The sequence below is a fragment of the Eretmochelys imbricata genome, chromosome 6 (assembly GCF_965152235.1).
Source record: "Eretmochelys imbricata isolate rEreImb1 chromosome 6, rEreImb1.hap1, whole genome shotgun sequence".
Taxonomy (NCBI): Eukaryota; Metazoa; Chordata; order Testudines; family Cheloniidae; genus Eretmochelys; species Eretmochelys imbricata.
In genome coordinates this window covers 6,142,356-6,166,380 of record NC_135577.1, presented here as the reverse complement: position 1 = coordinate 6,166,380, position 24,025 = coordinate 6,142,356, and the positions used below count along the sequence as shown (strand labels likewise).

The window sequence follows — 24,025 nt, the reverse complement described above, 5'->3', positions numbered from 1 at the left end:
CATGGAAGATCTCCTGATTAAGCCAGGGTGGTCTCTTGCCACTCTTCCTATCTTCCCTGTGCAGTGGAATAGTTTGCTCTTGTGACCTTAATAATGTCTCTATAACACATAATAAATGGGTTAATTGTTTATCAGGTCCAAATACCCTAACACTGAACTGGAGACATTACCGTACCAGGACTTGCCTGGAGGTGTCTTAGCATTAGCTCCCCATGTTGCAGTGTGGGTAAATTTGCTTTGTAAGTAATGACAGTACTCACAGCTCCCCAAAAGGACAGAGAAAGTAGTGTGAGTGAAGGGACTGATTTGGTTGCTGGGAAGTAAGCAAAGCCACAGTGCTGTTAGCTACACCTGTAAAAGACATGTCCCAGCAAAGAGATGGAGGAAGATATGAAGAAAATCAAAAATAAGTCTTCCCAGAAGGTGTAATCTGCACTGACTGCTGAAAGGGAAATAAAGGGTCAGATCCTCCGGATGAGCCATTGATGCCCAGCACAGCTCAGGGTGAGGGGTGTAGGCTACCATCACAGTCACCTGATCCTCAGACTGCCAGGCACCAGTCTGAGCCTGAGCAGCAGCTTAGAGCAGCCAAGGGATCATTCCAGCTTCTGGGATCACCACAGAGACAGGGTCCTGAGTCTATGCCCCCTCCTCCAGTAGCTGTGAGCTGCGATGTCATAGATCTGGTTATACAGGAAGATTTTCTAGGAAATTCTCAGTTGGCCACTTAAGCCATTTTAAAGTGGACTTTGCACTGCACTGAGGATAAGGATTGGGACCAAAATATGCAAACCAACCTCACATTAGCGGAGTTCAAAGTGGGCCAGAACTATGTTTTATTTGTATGGAAGTAATCCCATTGGCTTCATTTTTGTTATATCAATATAAGTAAGAGAAGAATTGAACCCAGGATGTATAAGTCATCTGTTACTTACTGGGTACTGCTTTTCTTTAAATTACAAACATCAGGCTGTCTATGGAATGAGTAAACTGTATATAAAGTCACCATTTTCTACTCTGAAATTTTGGTTTGTTTTAACTTCCTTCTGCAGAAAGAAGTAAAGCATTTCAAGATGTTCTGTCCAGATTAAACCTGAAGAAGCACAGAAGCATCAAGATCAGGCTGAGGGATGTCCTGGAGATCTGCCCAGAAAGCATCAAGAACAAGATTCCAGAGGCATTAGGTGATTTACCTTGGCATTTCCTGAGGAAGGTCATGGCTCTGAATGGGACGGCCAGAAATACAAGCATTGGGCACAAGACTCCTGCAGAATAAATGGGTGATTATGAGGAGAAGCTGCATATTGATGGCACTTTCTGTTTTAGTGACACTGAGATGAAAACTTCTCTGCAACTTCTTGATGTTCTCTGTGCTGTTCTGCTGTGCTCAGACAGTTTTCTACAGCAGGAGATCCTGTCCAAAATATCCATGTGCCAGTTTGCCCTTCCTCTGCTGCTACTCACCTTTGACACCCCCAAGTGCACCCTACTACTGTGGGCCATGAGGGACATTGTGCAGAAGTGGAGGCCGCACTCCCTGGCAGAGAGCAGAGGGTTCAGAGAGGAGAGCCTGGTGCTCACAGAAATGCCAACCATTTCTTTTGTGTGGATGGGGAGCTACAGCTTCTCCAAGTCCCAACTCCTCAATGAGGTTCTCAGCCCCTCCCAGCAGCACCACGATTTCTTTATCAGTGAGGGACATGGAGTCTGGGAACTTCCTTCGGAAAATCGCAGATGGGCTGGTTGAGATTTCCTGGTATTTCCTTGGGGGGACGGAAAATTCTGATCTTTTCCCAGAACCCATTGCAGTTACAAATCTGTGTGGAGACATTGAGTCCCACTGGCTACAGTTTAGCTTTTTAACAGAGGTCTCCTCCGCAGTGTTCATAGTTACCGAGAGCATCGGTGAGAGAGAATAGGCACTGATATCATCTCGGAAAGAATCCAGCTCTAAATATTACTTCATCCTCAACTGCAAGAATAAGAAACCCAAAGAAACTCTGGGATTCCTTAATAAGCTGTCCTCAGTGTTGAAGCTGAGCAAATCACAGCTACTGGTGAAAGATCATACCATGAATAATGCAGGATTTGTGAAAAAGGTGCAGTCCACCATAGGAACCATAGTGAATTCATCTCCGAAGACAGTGAGTTTGGAAGCCATGGCTGTGACGGCACCTGACCTAGGAATCCTGGTGGATGAGGACTGTCAGGCATGTCAAAGTGCGAGCAAATATACTGAAGAAATCACTGCAGAAATAAGAGATGGGGCAAAATACAAAAGGGAAATGCTGAGCCTGCAAGGAGACCTATGGAAAAACTTGGCTAAAGTGGAAAAAGAGATGTGCCGAATGAAAAGGCAAAGGGTCATGGTCATGGCCACTGAAAACTATAAATCTGCGCTGAAACAGAAATGGTTAGAGATACGCAGACAGCAGAATCAGTGTGACCGTACTAATGGTTTGACTAAGTTTATCAATGGAATAGTACAGCTGAAGCCAGTGGAGAAACATTACTTTCTGAAATGGATGAAATTTAGCCTGGATAATATTGCGAGGGCGAATCTTTCCAAAATGCGGGCGGACTATAAAGAGAAATGTGAAACTCCAGGAGTGGACCAAAAACAGCTGGAGGAATTAGATAAATTAATATCTGATAGTTCCTTGGGGGTGGAGCATTTCATGCGTGAGTTGGGGCAGTTCTATGAAGCTGAATGCTCAATGGTTAAAGAAGGGAAAATGGAAGAAAGACAAAGACGTTTCACCCGTCTCCCATGCATAGCAGCTGACCTGATGCTGGAAGGGTTTCCTGTGGAGCTCATCAATGGAGATGCCTCCAACATCCCCATGAACTGGGTAGTAGATGTTCTAACTCATCTCCATATCAGACTAGGGGATAGATCCAGAATGGTGGTTATAACAGTGCTGAGAGTGCAGAGCACTGGGAAATCCATCCTTTTCAACACCATGTTCGGCCTGCAGTTTGCAGTGAGTAGCGGTCGAAGTGCGTGAGGAGCCTTCATGACGCTCATTAAAGTTACAGAAGCTGTTCAGGAGCTGCTTGGCTGTGATTTCATCCTGGTGATAGACACTGAAGGTCTGGAGGCCCCTGAACTAACAGCACTGGAAGACAGTTATCAACATGACAATGAGCTGGCCACCCTGGTGATTGGACTGAGTGATGTCACCATCATTAACATGGCCATGGAGAATGCCACAGAAACGAAGGATGTTCTGCAAATTGTGGTCCATGCATTTCTCAGAACAGAGAACAGCCAAACTGCCAGTTTGTGCACCAGAACGTCAGTGATGTGTCTGCTCATGCTCAAAACATGAGGGACAGGAAACACCTCCTGGAGCAGCTGAATGAAATGACCAAAGCTGCAGCAAGGATGGAAAAGCAAAGCAGGGAAATGACATTTTCTGATATTATGGAGTATGACCCAGAAAAACACAATTGGTCCATGCCTGGCTTGTGGCATGAAGTCCCTCCCATGGCTCCCGTAAACACTGGATACAGTGAGAGTGTGTGTGAGCTAAAGAAATACCTGTTTGAATTCACAGAGAACTGTTCACAGAAAAGAGCTGGAAAGGATATTCCTGATTTTATTGTATGGTTGAAGAGCCTGTGGAAGTCAGTGAAACATGAGAACTTCATCTTTAGCTTTAGAAATAGCCTTGTAGCTTAATGAAGCCTATCACCAGCTGTCTATGAAGTATTCTGAATGGGAATGGGGTTTCCGCAAGGAGATGTATCTCTGGATATCTGAAAAAGAAACTTTTATCCAGAATCAGCTGCCAGAGACACTAGAGGGTGATCTCTTTCACAGCTTAAAAATGGAAGCACAAGGGAAACTACAGCAGGAGAACAGAAGCTCTTGAATAACTTAAAACAGTATTTTAAAAGTGAAGCTCCAAATTTGAACCTGATAGAAAAGTACAGAGAAGATTTCAAAAGGAGCGCAAATAGCCTCAAAAGAGAACTTGAAAATTATTCATCCAGTAACTGTGAGGAAGCAATTCGAATACGAAGAGGACAGCACAAGATAGACAATATCCAGTCTGAGTACAAGCAGAAAATTGAAGGGGAAGTTGACAGACTCTTGGCTGAATACCGAAACAGAGAAGATAAATTAGACCATAAGAAACTGAAAAAAGAATTTGAAACGATATGGCGAGAAACCTTGTCAGAGTTAACGCTCTGTACTTTACAGAAATGTCAAGTTGTTCAAGATATGGATCTCCAGCTGAGAAAGGATCTGAAGCACAGAGGGGGTGCTGTCAGACAGATACTACAACATGCAAAAAGCCTGCTGGATTATAGAATGAAGTCTTTCACAATGAAGAAGGAGTACTCAAACCTAAAATGGACCAGAGCAGTTGTAGAATACTTCTCACAGGAATGTTACTGTAAAACTGAAGAGCTTGCTCTATCTTTAATGACTGAATGCAAGAAATTCATTGAAGAAAAAGTTAAATCCAAAACAGACTATGATGAAACCTATTGTGGAGAACTGCTGCATATGGTTAATGAGAGGTTAAAAGAGGAGGAGATTGAGTAACTTCACACTTCTCCTTTGTTTGAAGTTGACCTGAAGCATCACGTTTTGGGGGAAGCGGCTTGGGCATTTCAGAAGATGCATGAAGATTTTATCAAAGAAAACGATCCTCAGCAACGTCTGGAGAAGCGGAAACCTCATTATTTCTCCATATTTACTGATCTCTATTTGGAAAAGAATGAAAGCCAAACGAGGGCGAGGAATTTCTGTTATCAGTGTCTCAAACCTGCCCTGGTGGGTTATGTCAACAAAAGGCTCGGACTAGAAATAGTTGACAATTTTCTCAGCAGTCAACAGGCCCTTGAATACGCCAGCCAAAGCTTCTTTCAGTTCTTTTTGCTAAAGAAGCTGCTGGAAGAGATGAACTTTGACAACTATGTGAAATAGATAAGTAACTATGAAGAGTTTGTCAAATCCTGGATACAGAGATGTCTGATAGACCACTATGGAGGGAAGGCAAGTTTGAGAGATTTGGAGAAAGGGATTCTATCCAGAATAATAAATAAAATCAAGGGAGTTCTGAAAAACTCCATAAATAAAAACAATAACACAGTTTCTGCCTTTTTAGACAGCTTTTGCAAAGAGCTGCAGCAGGACCTGGCCATTTCCAGCAATAGCTTAGTTGGAGTACAGTTTAAAAACACAGCAAAAATTGAGCAGCTTTCTGGTAACATTGAAATCTTCCTTCTGGAGCTGGAACAACAAATCTTAACCCAGTTTAATCATTTGGAACTTGAGACCAAACTCTCCAGGCTGTCAGTGAAACCCCAGGATGAGATCTTCAAGTGAGTGTTTGGCTGTGGGAAGCAGTGTCCGTTCTGTGAAGCCCCCTGTGTAGCAGGAGGCACTGACCATAAAGAGCATTTTGTATCAGTCCATCGACCCAAAGGGTTAGGGAACTTCAGGGATTGTGATTCACAAAAGCTTGAGCATTCCATATCCTCCTCTGATGTGGTTTCCAATCGTGAATTCCGAACTGCAGCCGCAGATGGGAAATTTCATCCCTACAAAAATTACCGCCATTACTACCCAGACTGGCACATTCAGCCTGGTCCCAGGATTGATGCTTCTGATTTCCGGAAATTTGTTTTCAAATCATTCAGTGACCAGTTAGCTAGAACGTATGGTGCTAAAGCTGCAGAACTTCCAGGAGACTGGAAAAATATAACGAAAGAGCAGGCGCTGAAGAGCCTAAAGGAAGCATTTTACATGAAATAATAGACATGCCAAGAGTCTCTTTAAATAGGATACACTTCAACAAAACAAAACCCTTAATTTTAAAAAACGGAATATGAACAAATCTGACAGCCTGTACCATTTTTTAAAATTGAAAACTAAAAAAAAATCAATTGCAGGTCACTTCTTCCAGTTAGTGCAAGGCTGCTGCACAGGAACAGCCATACCAAAGCAAACTGATAGTCCATGTATCCCTGTGTCCTTGCTGAACCAGAATAACAGCCCATCTAGCCTGGTAACCCCACCTCTCTGCAGTACTGGGTCAGACCAATCACCCATATAGCCTAGTATCCCACATCCTTGCTGTATTGGATCAGACCTAAAGGCCATCTGGCTCTGTATCTCATCTCCCTGCTGTACTGGATCAAACCAGTGATCCATCCTGTCTCTGACAGTGGCTATTACAAGATGTCTCAGTGGGAGGTGCAAGAAACCATCTAATGGAAATTGTATAGAAACATGTTTAGAGGAGAAGCTTCTTCCTAACATAACTATGTAAACAGGGTCCGAATGAGTTCTCCCATGACAGCTAGCTGTTAGCGGGAGAGACTTTAGGAGGAAATTGTATTTACATGAACTCACCTACTCTGCCTAGATATCCATCAGATATAGAGGTGTTGCTCACAGTGATCGATATTGACTTGTGTTGGGTTACAGATCACTTTAGTACTGAATGAAGGGGTAGTGAAATGTTGTTGTCAGTGTTGTTGCATTTATTGTATAAGTAAAGAGGAGCAGAATTGTGCTTAACCTGTCTCAAATGAGGGGTCACCCTCAGCTGAAAGGACTCATTAAGCCAGGTGCTGGAATGCCTGACTCCTGTGAAAGTAAGAGGGGTGAGGAGAGGTATCTCTGCCAGGAGGAGTGAACTCTTCCTAAGGGTCCCTGGTCTGGTTTAACCTGTTCCTCCCCACTGTTCAGAAGATAGGGCCTTTTGTTATTTTAAGTGCTCAAAAGAGCTGATAATTATTTGTGGCAGGACAGCACTTCTGCCCAGCCTAATAGCTGAAAATCACTAAGGACTTGGCTACACTTGTGAGTTAGAGTGCATTAAAGCAGCCCCAGGCACCTTAACTCGCGAGCCATCCACACTGGCAAGGCACGTAGAGTGCCTGGACTCTGCAGCAGGAGTGCCCCTGCTAATCCACCTCCACCAGAAGTATAACGCTTGGTGCGTCTCGGCTGAAACGCCCCAGCGTCAGTGTGAACGAGGTGTTGCATTACTGCGCTCTGATCGGCCTCCGGAAATGTCCCCTAATCCGCTTAAGTCAAGTGGCCACTCTTGTTATTGTTTGTAATCGGCTGTAGGAATGCGGATATGTCCTTTCAAAGCTCCGTTTCTGAAAGCTGGCAGGCTTATCTGCTCCGGGACAAAGCAAACCATTACTGTGGAATGCTGCTTGAGAGGCAGGAGGAGGAGAGTCTGCTGCCGTCTGAACTTACAAGACGGCATGCTGACATGCTCTCAGCCCCCCCAAAACCCACTCTCTCTCCCCCCACATACACACAACACACTCCCTGTCACACTCCACCCAACCCCACCCCATTTGAAAAACATGTTGCAGCCACTTGCATGCTGGGATAGCTACCACAATGCACTGCTCTCTGTGGCCGTTGCAAGAGCTGCCGTTGTGCTGGCATTGTGAACACACAGCAGCGCTTTCCCTGCCGCGCTCTCTGAGGGGCACTGCAACTCCTGGCACTGTACATCTGACAGTGTAGACATAGCCTAAGTTACATCAGTGAAACTTTCTTTATTCAACACAAGGGCAGATTCAGGACCTGAGTATTACATAGTAGGAAGTAATTACTTTAGAATAGGCTGTAAACACAGATAAATGATTGGCATGTATGTTGAGTGTTTAAACTGAGTCTCTCCCCCCCAAATAAGAATCCGTTGAAGACAATTAAACTGCTATATTTAGAGCATGACTGCCATTTACTCTCCCTATTGTGCATTAAGAAATTAGTATTCTTGTTTTAATGTAATCACGCATAAGAAGCAACGGAAAACCATTTACAGTTAAACAAAATAAACTTGGGAACAGACTTTTTTGTGGTGGCTTATTTATTTTGAAATGTTGCCTTGAAACTTTTTGTTTTATTTAGCCCTGAGAGGAAGGATGGTGGGTGAGGTCAGCAAACATTTCAGGAGAAGTGATGCTTCCAAAGTACAAACCCAAGATCCCAAGCGATACAGGAACCCTTAACATTTAAATGAGCCCTTCTGAGAGGCCTGATGCTGATAAGAATGACTGACCTCATGAAAAATGGGCTTTGTTTTCTCACTTAAACAGTGAGAAAATTTCATGGAGCCCTGAGCTCTCACTGGAGGTGGGGGGGTGGAGACCCAATGTGGCACAAGTTAGTAACCGCTGTGGTGGGATAGGCAGGGCCAGATCTGGAGTCAATGGAGCAACCCCCCCGGTGAAGCAGTTAAACCCCAACCCAAAGACTGTTTCCACAGTTACAGGGGAAATAGATAACTATACACACACACACACACACAAACAGACTGAAATATGTAGGGTTAGAAATCCCCAATAACAACATTGATGGCCCAAACTCTCTGCAGTGACCCCAACTCATGACACTCCCTCTCTGTGTCCCTTCTCGACAGTGGGGCTGTGAGTGTAGCTGGATTGGGCAGTGGCTCCGTCTACTGTCCCACGGGGGAATCTCTTCTCTTCATTGCCACATGCCATGCAGTTGCCGTACTCTATCTGTCAGCCCAGCTGCTCAGTGGATTTGCCCATGTCACCCGGTTTCAATTGCTCCTTTCCACGTAGAATCATAGGACTGGAACGGACCTTGAGAGATCATCAAATCCAGGGGTTCTCAACCTTTTTCCTGCTGAGGCCCCTATAAAAACATCCTATAAAAACAACAGGGCCCAGCAGGGGGGAAGTGTGGGTTCCAGGCCAGGGGGACAAACTTGGGCATAGGCATAGTTTTACTTCTATTTTTTTTTGGTGGGGGGGGTAAGGAAGGCCTGGCATGGCTTATCCCAGCTCCACACAGCAGGGTCCAGGGAGGATGTGCCATCTCCACCCCCTGACTCACTCAGGAGGGCACCCAGCTTGTCTGGGCTCTGGGGGGATGCAACCAAAAATATAACTGAAAGGGGGGACTCAGTTCAAAAAGTTTGAAAACCGCTCAGGGTGCGGGCAGGGGGTTAGTTAGGGGCTGTGTGAAATGAGGGGAGTAGCTCAGGGTGCAGGGAGGAGATAGCTAAGGGCTGTGTATGGGCAGGGGGTAGCTCAGGGTGCGGGCAGGGGGTAGCTATGGGCTGTATGCAGGCAGGGGGGCTTCCAGTGCAATGCCCAGCTTCAGGGGCAAGGCACTGGGACTCCTGGCTTGTGGGGGAGGGGAGGTTTGCCGGCTCTAGCACTGTGTTGCTCCTGGCTTGGAGGGGATGTGGGGACCCTGCCGGCTTCAGCCCCACCTAGCTTCTGGCTGCGCCACTCCCGGCTTGGGGGGATGGGGAGGGCACCGCGGGCTTCAGTCCCGCGCTGCTCCTAACTAGGGCAGGGGGTCCACTGGCTTCAGACCCGCACCACTCGTGGCTTAGGGGGAAGGGGGGGCCCACAGGCTTCAGCACTGGGGCTCCAGGTTTCAGCCTTGGGGCTCCGCGGCCCTCCTGAACGGGCTCACTGACCCCCAGCTGAGAACCACTGATCTAATCCAGTCCCCTGCACTCATGGCATGACTAAGCATCATCTAGATCATCCCGGACAGGTGTTTGTCTAACCTACTCTTAAAAATCTCCACTGATGGAGATTCCAGAACCCCTCAGGCAATTTATTTCAGTGCTTAACCACCCTGACAGGAAGTTAGCCATTGATAGCTACTCTCTGGGAATGGTTTTCCACCAGTTTTGCACGCATCTTATAGTAGCTCCATCTAAGTTGTCTTTCCCTAGTTTGTTTATGAGAAGGTCAGGTGAGACTGCATCAAAAGCCTTACTACCGTCAACATATACCACATCTACTGCTTCTCCCCATCCACAAGGCTCGTTACCCTGTCAAAGAAAGCTATCAGGTTGGTTTGATATGATTTGTTCTTGACAAATCCATGCTATTACTTATCACCTTATTATCTTCCAGATGTTTGCAAATTTAGAGCTTAATTATTTGCTCCATTATCTTTCCAGGTACAGAAGTTAAGCTGACTGGTCTGTATTTCCCCAGGTTGTCCTTATTTCCCTTTTTATAGATGCCCTTTTCCAGTCTTCTGGAATCTCTCCCGTTTTCCATGACTTTTCAAAGATAATCGCTAATGGATCAGATATCTCCTCAGTCAGCTTCTTGAGTATTCTCGGATGCATTTCATCAGGCCCTGGTGACCTGAAGACATCTAATTGGTCTAAGTAATTTTTTACTTGTTCTTTTCCTATTTTATCCTCGGATCCCACCTCATTTTCTCTGGCATTCAGTATGCTAGATGTCCAATTACCACTAACCCTCTTCTTGAACACTGAAACAAAGAAGTTATTAAGCACCTCTGCCATTTCCACATTTTCTGTTATTGTTTTTTCCCTCTTCATTGAGTAATGGGCCTACCCTGTCCTTGATCTTCCTCTTGCTTCTAATGTATTTGTAGAATGTTTTCTTGTCACCCTTTATGTCTCTAGCTATGATCTGTTTTGTTCCTTGGCCTTTCTCATTTTGTCCCTACAGACTTGTGTTATTTATGTTCATCCTTTGTCGTAATTTGACCTAGTTTCCACTTTACGTACAACAGTTTTTTGATTTTTAGATCATTGAGGATCTCCTGGTTAAGCCAGCATGGTCTCTGGCTATACTTCCTATCTTTCCTCTGCAGTGGACTATTTTTCTTTTAGGCCCTGTAGTGGGGCAACTGCCCCGCTCCAGTAAAACAGGGGTTAAAAGCATCCCTGGAGAGGGCTGTGGCTGGGCTAAGCTGATTCGGGAAGCAGCCACAGCTGTGGCCAGCTCAATCAGGGCCCAGCTGGCCCTTATAAGAGGGCTTTGGGCCAGAAGTGAGAGGAGTGTCACTCTAGTCCCGGAGGGAGAAGGGCTAATTGCCTGGGAGCAATGTAGCTGAAGTGGAGCAGTGCTGGGGAAGGGCAAAGGGAGCTGGGGAGCAGCAGCCTGGTAAATCCCCAGGCTGAGGCCTTGTTGAAGGCCTAAGAAAGGTACTGGGGGGGCAGCCTGGGGATAGGCAGAGGCAGCAGGTCCTACCCCCTTGCCAATGATGAGTGGCCATTACAGACTGCAGTCTGCCCCAGTGAGCAGGGGCTAGATGATGACTGGCAGTAGCCACTGAGGCAAGGTGGGTTTAGAGGGTTGGGGGTTCCCCTGGGAGGGGAGACCCAGAGTGTGGGGGTACAGCCAGGGGGCAGCACCCCAAGGTAAAAGGGCACCGAGGTCCAGAGGGATATGCGGGCCCTAAGGCAGGCAAGACACCAGCCTGCAGAGGGCGCTCCCAGTGCTGAAGAGCTAACTTCCAAGATGACCAGCAGGAGGCGCTGTGCCGGTGAGCCTTGGCCTTGCTACAGGCACATAATAATTTAATAATAATTAATAATAATTAAAATAACTTTAGCCAGGTGAGATGGGGACATGAAGCTGGGTGTTGTCAGCATCCTGAAGATCCCACTGCCCAAGTTTCCGTACTACTCCAATGGATCAGATACACTTAAAACAAGAGGGGTGGCTGATGGACCCTGCACAGCCGCAGGTGGCAGCATCCTGAAGGAGGAAAAGCAGTTGGCCAACAACTACCTCTGAGAGCTCTCAGCAAAACTAGGAACAGAGTCACCCAAGAGCAGCCCTGACCACCCCCGCTTTGGTCCAAAGAGTGTCTAAATTTGCTAACAACATACACAGGTGAGTTCACAGCATGTCATGATCAGCAGTAGCGAGGTCAGTGGCCGATCTAATCACATCAACATGAACCTTAATTCTCAGTTACTCTGAGGCTGTTTATATCTGACTGGCTGGCCCTGCCCTCTTCTGTCTAACATGGCTGGAAGTTTGCCAAGGGTTTCTTGGCTCCCATCGCCCAGCAGAGAGAGAAGTGACAGCTGCAGTGTCTGTGTTTAATATGTAACTCTCCGACGATGGATATTTGTATAAAAGATCTCGTGGGATCAAAATTTTAACTCCAACACAACACTTGTTTCTAAGCTTTCTCCCTTGTAGTTGACTGGAGAGGAAGATTTTGTAACAGTTCTATGAGTTTATACCTTACTGTTTCTGATAATATTGGTTGTGAAGAAGCCCAACAAGCTCCAATAAAAATGTATAGCATAGGTGTTAGCTAGAGAGCAAATCTAAGTCCTACTCTTGTGCCCCGCTCCCCAGATGGTTCTGTTTGTGAGTTATATCCCTTCTCCCGACCCTGTGTTTGTCTGGTCTATTTAGAATTGCTCCTCAGACCAGCACTGTCTGCCACCCTCTAGTTGTATAGTTCCCAGTACAACGGCGCCCCGATCTTGGTTGGACAAGAGGTACGACTGTAACACACATGATTAATAACAAAGGGGAAGAAGTTGAAATCTGAGTGATAAAAGAACAGGTCATTTATTGAAAACTGCCAGAGTAAGGAGGACTCTCTGCCTCACCATATGATGGCATGTGACTAGAAATATGGGCAACAAACACTCCTCACATCTTAGGTGTGTTAGCACCTGATAGCTACAGGGTGGCTGATAGGGTTGCCAGCGCTCCAGGATTGCCCTGGAGTCTCCAGGAATTAAAGATTATGTGACATGAGGAGGCTACCTCCAGGAATACATCCAACCACAATTAGCAACCCTAGTGACTGACTAGGCTAACAAATGACTCCCCTCCCCAGAGTGGGGCTTTAACCTGATTGCTAATAACTGATCCAGGGCTGTGCCTGAGGGGAAAGGGAGTGATGTGATTGGCCTAAATCTGGATTGAACCTGGTCTGATAAACTCAGTTCAGTTTTGCCAGAAACAATCTGATCATCACTGTTAATTCTGTAGACTTAGTCCCAGCTCAGTAGTGACCTGGCCCTGCCATACCAGCATCCTGGCTGGGAGCACGTCCCTGGGAGCTGGAGGAGAGCAGAAAGATATCGGTGTCCCGAAGCAGCTGCTCTTGCCCTGCGAGTCATGCTCTCTGATGAAGGACAGTCTGAACTTGAGCTCAAACCCTTTCAGTTTCTTCTTGGCTCATAACTGGATACAAATAGAGCCTGTGATGGTGCCAAGGGTCACAGGAGAGGGGGATGATGTGTGCTCTTTAGGGATGTGACTTCTTCTCTTCTGCCAATTTCCTGTAAACCCAGAGGGACACCGGCCAGCGGCTCTCCCCAAAATACTTATTGAAATGTCTGACTTACTATAAGCATCCACTGCATAACACAGATGCTTCGTTGGGGGATGGGATCTCTTTAGATTCTCACACAGACTGTGAGGTAGATACTAGGCTGGCCAACCTAGGGCATTAGCTCTCACCACTCAGGAGCATCCTCTGCAGGTGGTGTCTTGCCCACAATTAACTGCCCTTTTCCAAGCTCCACCACATTAGGCCCTGTATCCCTCCCAGACCATGGTGCACTTTCCTGGGGTACTGCCCTCTGGCGGTGCCCCACTCTCTGGGTGCTGCCCCTCCAGGAAACTGGCTACCCCTAATCCCACCACTCGCCTCAGTGACCCACTGCCGTTCTTCACCTAGCCCCTTCCCTCAGGGGCAAACTGAAGTCTGAACTGGCCACTCATCATCAGCAAAGGGGTTGGATCTGCTGCCTCTTCCTCCTCTGGCTGCCCCTCCGCAGCCCTAATACCTCCTCAAGGCCCTGTATCAGGCCCTCAGCCTGGGAGTAGGTCAGGCCAGAGCTACCCTAGCTCCCCCTGACCTTCCCCAGCACTGCTCTGTCCAAGTACCTTTCCCTGTCTAGGCAGCCAGCCCCATCACCTCATTCAGTTTTCTCATTTTTTTTTCAACAGTCACCCTGTGCATCCTTGTACATCCTGCCATATCAGTACCCTGACACAGGCCTGTGGATAAGGCTGATGTTGCAAACTTTATGTTCTGGGTTTAGTGTATGTGTCGAAGGGGGTCACACACTAGGTTGCTACTGTTGGGTGAACTTATTTCACACCCCAGAGGATCCTCACATCCCTCCATTCCCACCCACAAGCTTCCTGCATGCCATGCTCCCATGCCCCTCTATTTCAGGGGCTCTGTGTGCCCCCCAAAGTCCCTCCTCCTCCCATACTACACCCCCCCCGTTTTCCCCTCCAATGACAGCAGCTCTATGTGACTCCCATTCCCCCATACCAGGGGCTTTGTGTACCCCATTCCTCACTCCCCCCATTCCTCTCCCAATAGCAGGGGTTCTGAATGTGCTCCCATTCCCCTCCCCCCCACACACACATTCTCCTTCACTCCCTCCATACCAGAGTTCCCTAATCTTCCCCCCACCAGGAGCTCTGTGTGCCCCCCATTACTCCCTCCCTCTAAACCAGGGCCCCCGTTCACTCTCAGGCCAGCTCTGTCTGCCCCCCATTCCCAACTTCCCTCCATGCTAGGGGTGCTATGTGCCCCCTTCCCCCTATACCAGGTTCTCCTAATTTCATGCTGTCTGGAGTGGCTCACAACTGTGAGTGCCAATCTCAGGGCAGACTGTCAGAAAATAGGGCAGAGAGCCCAACATGGTGGTATGTTTTATAATTAGGGTGACCATATTTCCCTATGCTGGATATGAACACCTCATAAAATTACTCATGAGTTCACTGGCAATCAATCGGAACTATGCAGTACAAACATTTAAATTAACATCAAGTTGACTGAGCCTCCATTAAAAAGAAATACTGCCTAGTTGGATTCTTTTTATTTACCTTCTTATCTTTAAGGCTTTAGGGTTCACATTTAGGAGTGTGTGACACCCCCTCCACACACCTTCCCACACCTGCAGGGTGAGGTGACACACACACACGCCCATACACCTCTCTCACACGGGTGTATGTGTGTGTGCCTGATGGACTCGACCCTTTCCCTGCCTGGTGCTCTTTGCCCTCCATGCCTAGCTGGGCCCCTGGGTCAGACCTGCCTCTCCTGGTACCTGGTGCCACATCTTACCAAGGCAACACATGGATGGGGGCAGGCAGGCTCACATGCCTCCCCCCATTTCTGCAAGGGCTTATACCAAAATGTGGCATGTGGCCACCAGCAGCCTTTTGGCACTGTGCAGGAGGGAAGGGATAGGAGCTGCTTCCAGCCACAGAGGAGGAGTAGAGGGGAAGTGATGACCTGGCCCTTGTCTTTGCAGAGCTCATCTCATCTTGTTCCCCCCACCGTGGCTGGAAGCAGCTTGTCCCTTCCTGCCCACACAGTATCATAAATCAGCTAAGACCTCCATGCTTCTGCTGGCCACCAACATGACCTAGATGCCTTCTGTCCCCCCCGGCTACAGCGTGGGAAGGAAGGGGTTAAGCCTTAAGAATGCACTGTGCACCAGGGCCCAGGTAACCTGATTGCAGAGGCTTCAGAGAACCTGGCCAGAGAGGTAGCTCAGCAGGGGAGGGTGCCTAGGGGACAGAGCAGCCCCACGCTCCTTGGGGGCTGGACTGCAGGGCAAAGAGGGCACTAAGTCCCTGTCTGGGGGCTGCTGTGAAGCCTGCAGAGTCAGGTTGGGAACAGGCTGGAAATTGTTTCCCACCCCAGTCCAGAGCTTAGCGGCTTCCCCATGCATGGATTGCCCAGGGATTTGACACATGCAGGGCTCGGCTCCTCCTGGCCAGTGCCCCGAGCCGGAGGGTCTTGGGCTTTCCCAGGGTGCTGGCCCAGCCAGAGGCAGTGGGGGAAGGAAGGAGTCTGCCGGCCAGACGGTTAATAAGTGCAGTACTCCGAACAGGAGCTGGTTCTCTGCACAGCACTGGGAGTGGGATATGTCCTGCTGTGTGTGTGTGTGTGTGGGGGGGTGATATGGAGGAGCAGCAGGACTTCTGGGGGTGAAGGGCAAAGCGGGGAGAGGACAGTGAGAGGAGGAGCATGTAAAGGGCCAATGGGTGGGCAGCAGAAATGACCTATAATCAGCCACTGCCTGGCACCTGCCCTCACTCTCCAGCCAATGCAGCTCACAGCTAGGGCTGGCCAGAAACGAGACGGGGAGCAGGACCCTGCTGGTTGAGAGCCAGCTTGCAGCAGGGGCGGTGCTGACAGACCAGCAGGGGGAGCAGCTGGCCCTGCATGCTGCATCTTATCCCTGCCACCAGCTTTGCATCCCCACCCCCATCATTGGTCACTGGATCACCCCCACCCCACCCCCCACTGGTGGGAGGATGGTTTGCGAGCAGGGACCCATTAGTACTGATGCATGTGGGGGAGACTGAAAATATGGGATAGTTTGCCCATTTTTAAGAAAAAGTCAGGACAGCTTAAATACAGGATTGTCCCTTTAAAAACTGGACATCTGGTCACCCTATTTATTATTACCTTTCACCAAATCAGTAACAAATATAAACTCCTGGATCACTGGACTAGCCTTACCATGGAGTTACAGACAGTCTCCTTAAGCTCTCCAGCCCATCTCATCACGCAGGCAAACTGCACTTAGTGATAATGGTCACATAAACCAAAAATCACACCACATCAGGTTCCTCCCAGTTCCGAGAAACCAGTCACTTCCCCCTCATCAATTGGTACTCTGGATCTTACACCAAGGATAACACTGGTAGCCAATGCTATAGTTAACTAACTATAGGTTTATTAGCTGAGAAAAAGAAATGAGTGTTATTGAGAGGTTAAAGCAGGTAAAATACATTAACAGGTGAGTCAAAGTTTGTGAATCCCAAAGGATAACCGGGGTGTAGTAATTTGCCAGTTCAGGGCCACCCAGAATAGCTCTGGGGATCTCCGTCTTCTTGTTTAGTTATTCCACCCTGTTAGAATCCAAAGAGTCCAGAGATAAAGGATCTTCCTTTGAATCAGTACTTACAGCTTCTTCTCCACACAACAATCAGAGACATGTTCTTACTCACACAATGGCCAATTGCTTTGAATTTAGCACTCTTCACTTGCATTCAATGAGTTATTTAATTACAAGCTTAGACATAATATAACTGTCTGCCTTTACATTATAATAAGAATAGATACAAAAAAGAATACAAGTAACATTCCATTAGTTTCATGAAGTTCTAACATCTGAATACACTCTTAGATTAACACACACTTTGATCTAGGTCTATTTAATTACCAGGCATGCGTAATGTAAATGTAATGTAATAGTAAATAACAAGATATAGTTAGGCGAAAACAATACAATTAACATCTCCTTTGATCTCCATTAACACACAAGTGAATTGGCCTGAATATATACTAATACATTCAACTCCTTTGATAGTCACACACAAGTGAATGGGCCTATGGCCCTGGCCTGGCTTTGTCAGCATGACACCTGCCACCAGGAGTTATGTGAGCCCTTCACACCAGGGTCCCGCATTCTCCCCCCATGCCCTGAGCTGTGTGCATGCCCCTATTCTCCCATGTATACATCCCCATTCCCTCTTCCATCCCTCCTCCATGTTATTTTTTTCTGGGAGATGAGTCGTTCAGGTGGCCAACATCTTAAACTCCACTGGGATGCCAGGAGCTTCATTTGTCCCTCATATTCAGTTTACTGATTTCCCCTCAAATCAAAAGGGTTCTGGCCATTGGTGCCCAGGGCACCACCTGAAATTTTGGAATTGATCAGATGAGACATTTAAAAGTTATCCCATTACAGACAGAGAGACAGACAGAGAAATGACACCAAGCGAAGTGTAAGGGCGTTGCATGCCTGGCCAAAAAGTGACATTACTAGGCTTCTTTTTCATCCCTTGCAGAGGGCAGCATCCACCACTTCCCTTCCTCGCCCATCCCCCCAGCGTAAATGGAGAAAATTTCTCTCACCAATAGCCAGCAAAGCTCAGTACAGATGCACGGGGGCAGCCTCTTCCCCGTGGTGGGAACTGAGGGGGGCTAGACAGAAATGTGGAGGGCTGCGCTATATATCCTGTGGGCACACGTACATATTTATTTGTCTAACAATGCGCACTTAAATGTCTCTTTTATCCATGTTATCCTCAAAAGGAGAATAAAAATATACACAGATCAGTTTTAAACTTTATCTCTGGCAGCTACCTGGGGCAACATTTATTCACAGAAAATCAATTGGAAAAAAAATTGTACTCAGGATGTTCCTCTCTCAAAACCTCGTCTCACTCTCCTGTAAACCATTTCTCATTTAATTTTCTTTGAAAATTCTTGATCATTTATACACAAAATAAATCAACATCAGTCAAACATGGCATTTTAGAATTTCATTTTATGAAGCTCCTGGTTGGCCTGAACTGGGGCTTATACAGTATCTGGCTAACAAGCAAATGAGATCAGGCAAAAATCGTAGGACAGTAAATAGTCAAATCATCGGCATTTATACATCAGTGAAAGTCAGGGCAGTGAAGCTCAGCCTTGGCTGCCACAGCTCACTTAAAGCAATTTTAAAATCATGTTTGGATACAACAGGAATTACTGAAATGTTCATTCACATCTTTATAGACACTTTCATCCAGAAGGATTCGTTTGGATGTTACAGACAGAGCTGGGCCAAACCATGCCATGCGAGGAGGGGGGAGGAAACCCAGGCAAGTATTAGCCAAAATGGCAGTATGTGACCTTCCAGCTGGGACCACAGATTTCTTAGCACCTTCCTAATTGCCTTCCCTGGCTTCTCCCCACAGCACCCCCATGCAGAAGGGTAGCAGGCAATCACAGGGCAAATAGCCAATGCACCATGGCTTCTTTGCCTTACTAGCCTGGGTGAGAGATGTGTGTGGGGCAGTGAGCAGAGCAGAGGGAAAGACCATTCCCAGGGATGGGGTGGGTTTCCCATGGAGCCTCAGTGTCTGTTGGGTTTGTGGGGATTCCCTTTTAAACCTCAATGTCTTTTGGGGTTGCTGGCTGCATCCCTCCCTTCCCCATTACATTATGCTGCAAACCTCCCTCATTGGTGTTTCTGAAGTACTTTCCCCCTCCCATGTGTTACCCCAGAGAAGGCAAGAATCAGGGCCAGGCTGTTTGGTGTCAGATTAGCCATAAAAGCAAAGGATATTGTTCCTTTAAGTAGCAGAAGTGGATGGTTGGTATTCCGGGGCTCTTGGAGGGAACACTCATGTGGGAAAGGTTTGCAGGTCCCTGGATGGTACCACTGTATCAGCAAAATGCAGTGGTGAGGACAAATTGGGATTTGGCGATTTGCTCCTTAAGACAGAGGTGCAGAATCTCCGCATCTGGGTCTTTCCCTCCTTCTTTAAATTTGCCATACTTCGATATGTGATGTGAAATGTGATGTGATGTGAAACGTGAAATAGCATTGTTTCTTTATCTGTTTGGAAGCTGCGACCTGTGTCTGATATTAAAAGAGAATCACCATTACATTTAATGGAAATTAACTTCTGTAATTCTCCATTACAAAAGAGTTTCTCAGCCTGTTTTTGATTTCAATGTAAAGGCTTCCTTCAGGCTCTCCAGTGCCTGTTCTTTGGTTATTTCACCCCAGTCCTCAGGGAGATCGGCTGGGAGAGCATCAAACTTCTTAGCAAACTGGTGGTTGAATTCCTTGAAAACAAACTTCCAGTAATTGGAAGCTGTGATGCTGGGATCTGGCTGGATATGCCAGTCTGGAAAAAATTTGCAATAATCTTTATAAGGATGAAACTCCCCTTTCATCTCCGAACAGCTGAATGTTTTAGTTGAAGCCACACAAGAGGAGCATATATCAGAGACAAGTATTCTTGTTTTATTCCACCGATATGCCCCTAATCCTTCAGGTCGGTGCACTGAAGCAAAATGCTCGTCATGAGCAGGAGCTCCTGCTTCACAGGGGATTTTACAGAATGGACACTGCTTCCCACAGCCAAACACTCGCTTGAAGATTTCATCCTGGGGCTTCACTGAAAGTTTTGAGAGTTTTGACTGAATTTCCAGATTTTCAAAAGTGGATAAAACTTGTTTTTCCAGGTCAGCAATAAACTGTTCTATAAAAGCTGAAAATTGGTCTGCACTTGCTGTGTTTTTAAACAGTATCACTTCTAAGCTATCCCTGGGAATGACTAGATTCTGCTGCAGCTTTTCACACACGTTGTCTAAAAAGGCAGAGACTGTCTTAGTCTTCTTACCTTTGGAGTATTTCAGAACATGGCTGAGTTTATTAATTACTGGGGAGAAAATCCTTTTCTCCAAATCTCCCAATCTTGCCTTCTCTTTGTAGAGCATTAACAAGTGTCTCTGTATCCGGGTTTTGATAAAATCTACATAATTCCTTGTGTATTGCACATACTTGTTAAAGTCATTTTCTTCCAACAGCTGCTTCAGAACAAAGAATTGGAAAAAACTCCGGGTGCTCTACTCAACAGACCGTTCACTGCTGAGAATGTCATCAACGATTTCTGTCCCAAGTCTCTTGTTCACAGAGTCCACCAGGACAGGTCTCAGACACTGATCACAGAAATTCCAGGCCCTGTCCTGACACTCATCTTTCTCTAAGTACAGAGCTTTGAACGTGGAGAGATACTGAGGTTTCAGTTTCCCCAGATGCTGCAGAGGATCATTTTCTTCAATGAATTATTCATGCATCGTCTGAAGTGCACGAGCTGCATCCCCCAAAATGTGAAGCTTCAGGTCAACTGCAAAGCAGGCGGTGGTGTGAAGGTTTTGAACCTCAGCCTGCTGAAGCCACTCGTTAATCATCCACAACAAATGTCTGCAATAAGTTTCATCATAATCTGCTTTGCCATTTACCTTTCTTTCAGTGTAACTATTGCACTCTTCTATTAAGGATTTAGCTACAGCCTCTGTTTTATGCCAGCATTCCTGTGTCAAGAATTCTTTCACACCTGATATTGATAGTGTGTAACCTCTGAACACTTTTAAGTCTAAGTATTCCTTTTTCATTTTGAAGTTTTGTGTTTTATAAGCACACAAGCTTTTGGCATCCTGTAACATCTTCCAGACTGCACTGCCCCTATCCTCTAGGTCTCTTCTCAGCTGGAACTCCACATCTTCAAATGTGTTGCGTCTCTGTAAAGGAATGAGTGATAATTCTGACAATGTTTCTCTCCACATGTTCTCAAATTCCTTCTCCAGTTCATCATTATTTAATTTGCAGTTGCTTTTCCTGCAATGGTTCAGAAGCCCATCCACTTTCTCTTCAATTTTTCTCTTGTACTCTGACAGGACAGAGTCTGTTTTGTGTTGGCCTTTTTTAATATGAATCGCTTCTTGCCACTTGCTGAATGAATAACACTCCAGTTCATTCCTGAGACTATTGGCACTTCTTCTAAAATCTTCTTTGTACTTTTCTATCAGGTGCAGATTTGCTGCTCCACTTTCAAAATTCTGTTGTAAATGATTCACAATCTTCTCTGCTTCTTGCCTCAGTTTTTCCTGTGCCTATCTCTTTAGTCTGATTGAAAGATTAGTGTCTAGTTTATCTGGTGGCTGATTTTGGATGAAAGTTACCTTTTCAGATACCCAGAAATGTATCTCCTTCCGGAAACCCCATTCCCACTCTGCATACTTCACAGACAGCTGGTTATAGGCTTCAGCAACAAGGCTGTTTCTACAGCTGAAAATGAAGTTCTCTTGTTTTACAGCATTCCACAGGCTCCTCACCCATTCAAGACATTGAGGGATATCATTGGGAGTTCTCTCTTGTGAACAATCTTTCAGAAATTCAGACAAATATTTCTTTAATTCATAAACATTTTGACTGTATCCCAAATTCACGGGAGCCATGGGGGGGGGGGGGGGACTCCATGCCACAAAGCAGGAATGTACCAATTGTGTTTTTCCAGATCATAATCCATAATATCAGAAAATTTCATCTCCTTGCATTTCTTTTCCATGTTTGCTGCAGCTTTGGTCACTTCATTCAACTGTTCCAGGAGGTGTTTCCTGTACCTCATGTTTTGTTCATGTGCAGACAGGTCACTGACATTCTGATGCACAAACTGGCAGTTGGTTTTTTTCCCAATTTTCTCCATTCTGAGAAATGCATGGACCACAATTTGCAGAACATCTTTCCTTTCAGTGACATTCTCCATGGCCCATCCAAAGTCACCACTCTCTTTACAATGTGATATCATACACATTATAAAGAGAGTGGTCACTTTGGATGGGCTATTACCAGCAGGAGAGTGAGTTTGTGTGTGTGTGTGGGGGGGAGGGTGAGAAAACCTGGATTTGTGCTGGAAATGGCACAACTTGATTATCATACACATTGTAAGGAGAGTAATCACTTTAGATAAGCTATTACCAGCAGGAGAGTGGGGTGGGAGGAGGTATTGTTTCATGGTCTCTGTATATATAATGTCTTCTGCAGTTTGCACAGTATGCATCCGATGAAGTGAGCTGTAGCTCACGAAAGCTTATGCTCAAATAAATTGGTTAGTCTCTAAGGTGCCACAAGTCCTCCTTTTCTTTTTGCGAATACAGACTAACACGGCTGTTACTCTGAAACCTGTCACCCCGAGTGATTCCAGATTCCATGGGAAACCCACTGTGATGGTGCACCCCATAGTGCTTTATGGGGAGATGCATAACTGGAATATGTTTTGTGCGACATATGCCATGTAACATGTCTCTGTAGAGGTTGTGATCTATTGAATCTATTCCTCCTATTTGTACACATGTATCATTTTTGTGTTCGAGGTTATGAATATTGGCTGTGTACTTGCTTGATTTCTGGGTAGCCTTGGTAAAAGCATTTCATCAGATTTCTTAGAGAAGACTATTCTCAGGAAGTGCCCAGTCAAGAACCACTTAAGCCAACAATGAATTTGGAGACGCCAATCCACATCTGAGCCTTCCCAGGAAGGTGGCTTGACTGGTAAGGAACTCAGTCTTGCATAGACATGTGACTTGCCCATGTGACTCCAAAACTCCATCTTGTAACTGGATTCTACACAGGGAGAGGGAGGGGTGTCCACCCAGAGGACAAAGTCTATAAAAATCCCTGGGAGACCCCTCCATTTTGTCTTCAGCTGGCTCAAGCGATAGCCTCTCCACCCCCAAGGATACCTGAAAGAAACTGGAACAGAGGACAGTGACTACAGGGGGGTGAGAGTGATTTCTGGACCCAGAGTAGGGGGAGTCTAGTCTGTAAAAGGAAGCTCATGGAAACTTTGCTGAGGGTGAGGCTTTTATCTGTATTTAGTTTTATTACTGTATTAGAGATAGATCAGCGTGTTTTATTTTATTTTACTTGGGAATTCACTTTGTTCTGTCTGTTACTACTTGGAACCACTTAAATCCTACTTTCTGTACTTAAAATCACTTTTTACTCATTAATTAACCTGGAGTACGTATTAGTACCTGGGTGGGGGTGCAAACAGCTGTGTATATCTATCAGTGCTAGAGAGGGCGAACAATCTATGAGTTTACCCTGTATAAGCTTCATACAGGGTAAAACAGATTTATTTAGGGTTTGGATGCCATTGGGAGTTGAGCATCTGAGTGCTAAAGACAGGAACACTTCCTAAGCTGCTTCCAGGTAAGCCTACAGCTGTTAGGGGACGTGGTTCAGACTGGGTCTGGGTTTGCAGCAGGCTAGCGGATCCGGCTCAAACCAGGTAGGACTCTGGAGTCGTAAGCTGGGAAGGGCAAGGAAGCAGGGGCAGAAGGAGTCTTGGCACAACAGTTGGCAGCTCCCAGGGGGGGTTCTGTGATCCAACACATCACACCCACCCAGCGAAACCAGAACACACAAATACATATAACACTTATTGAACACAAAGGGCTATGAATATTTTCTGGGCACCTCTTAATATGACAGTCTATGATGTTGTCATGTTTCCTGAGTTTTTGCTCACCGACATACAGATAACATTTTAAAAGTTAATGCGATAGTCTCAACACCATGCCTGTGTTTGCCATTTCTGTCACTGATGTGTGTATGGGACCAAATTCTCAGTAGGCATAACTTACTTCCAATGCTTTGTCTGTATTTAATTTTGTCAGGTGATCCTTAGAAAGCTGAGAAGAACAAACCCATACAAAACTTTTAGCATCGACAATCAGCCAACTATCAGATGTAAATTAGATGTGGACATCCATGAAACAGAAAGGGCTGTTGGTGAGTAAGTAGAAGGTTGTACAAAATAAGTGGACTAGTACTGTATAAGGCAGTGATGAAATGCCCCTAAGTGGCTCACTGGCGCATGCCCGTAAAGCTAGGAAAGACCCTGTAATGAAATC

At 46.2% G+C, this 24,025-nt stretch overlaps 2 pseudogenes; one reads left to right on the top strand and one right to left on the bottom strand.

Moving 5' to 3' along the window:
• Positions 1-485: 485 nt before the first annotated feature.
• Positions 486-4,558, top strand: LOC144266027 (up-regulator of cell proliferation pseudogene; annotated as a pseudogene).
• Positions 4,559-19,252: 14,694 nt separating this feature from the next.
• The window catches only part of LOC144266026 (up-regulator of cell proliferation pseudogene), a 131,297-nt pseudogene continuing 126,524 nt past the window's right edge, over positions 19,253-24,025 (bottom strand).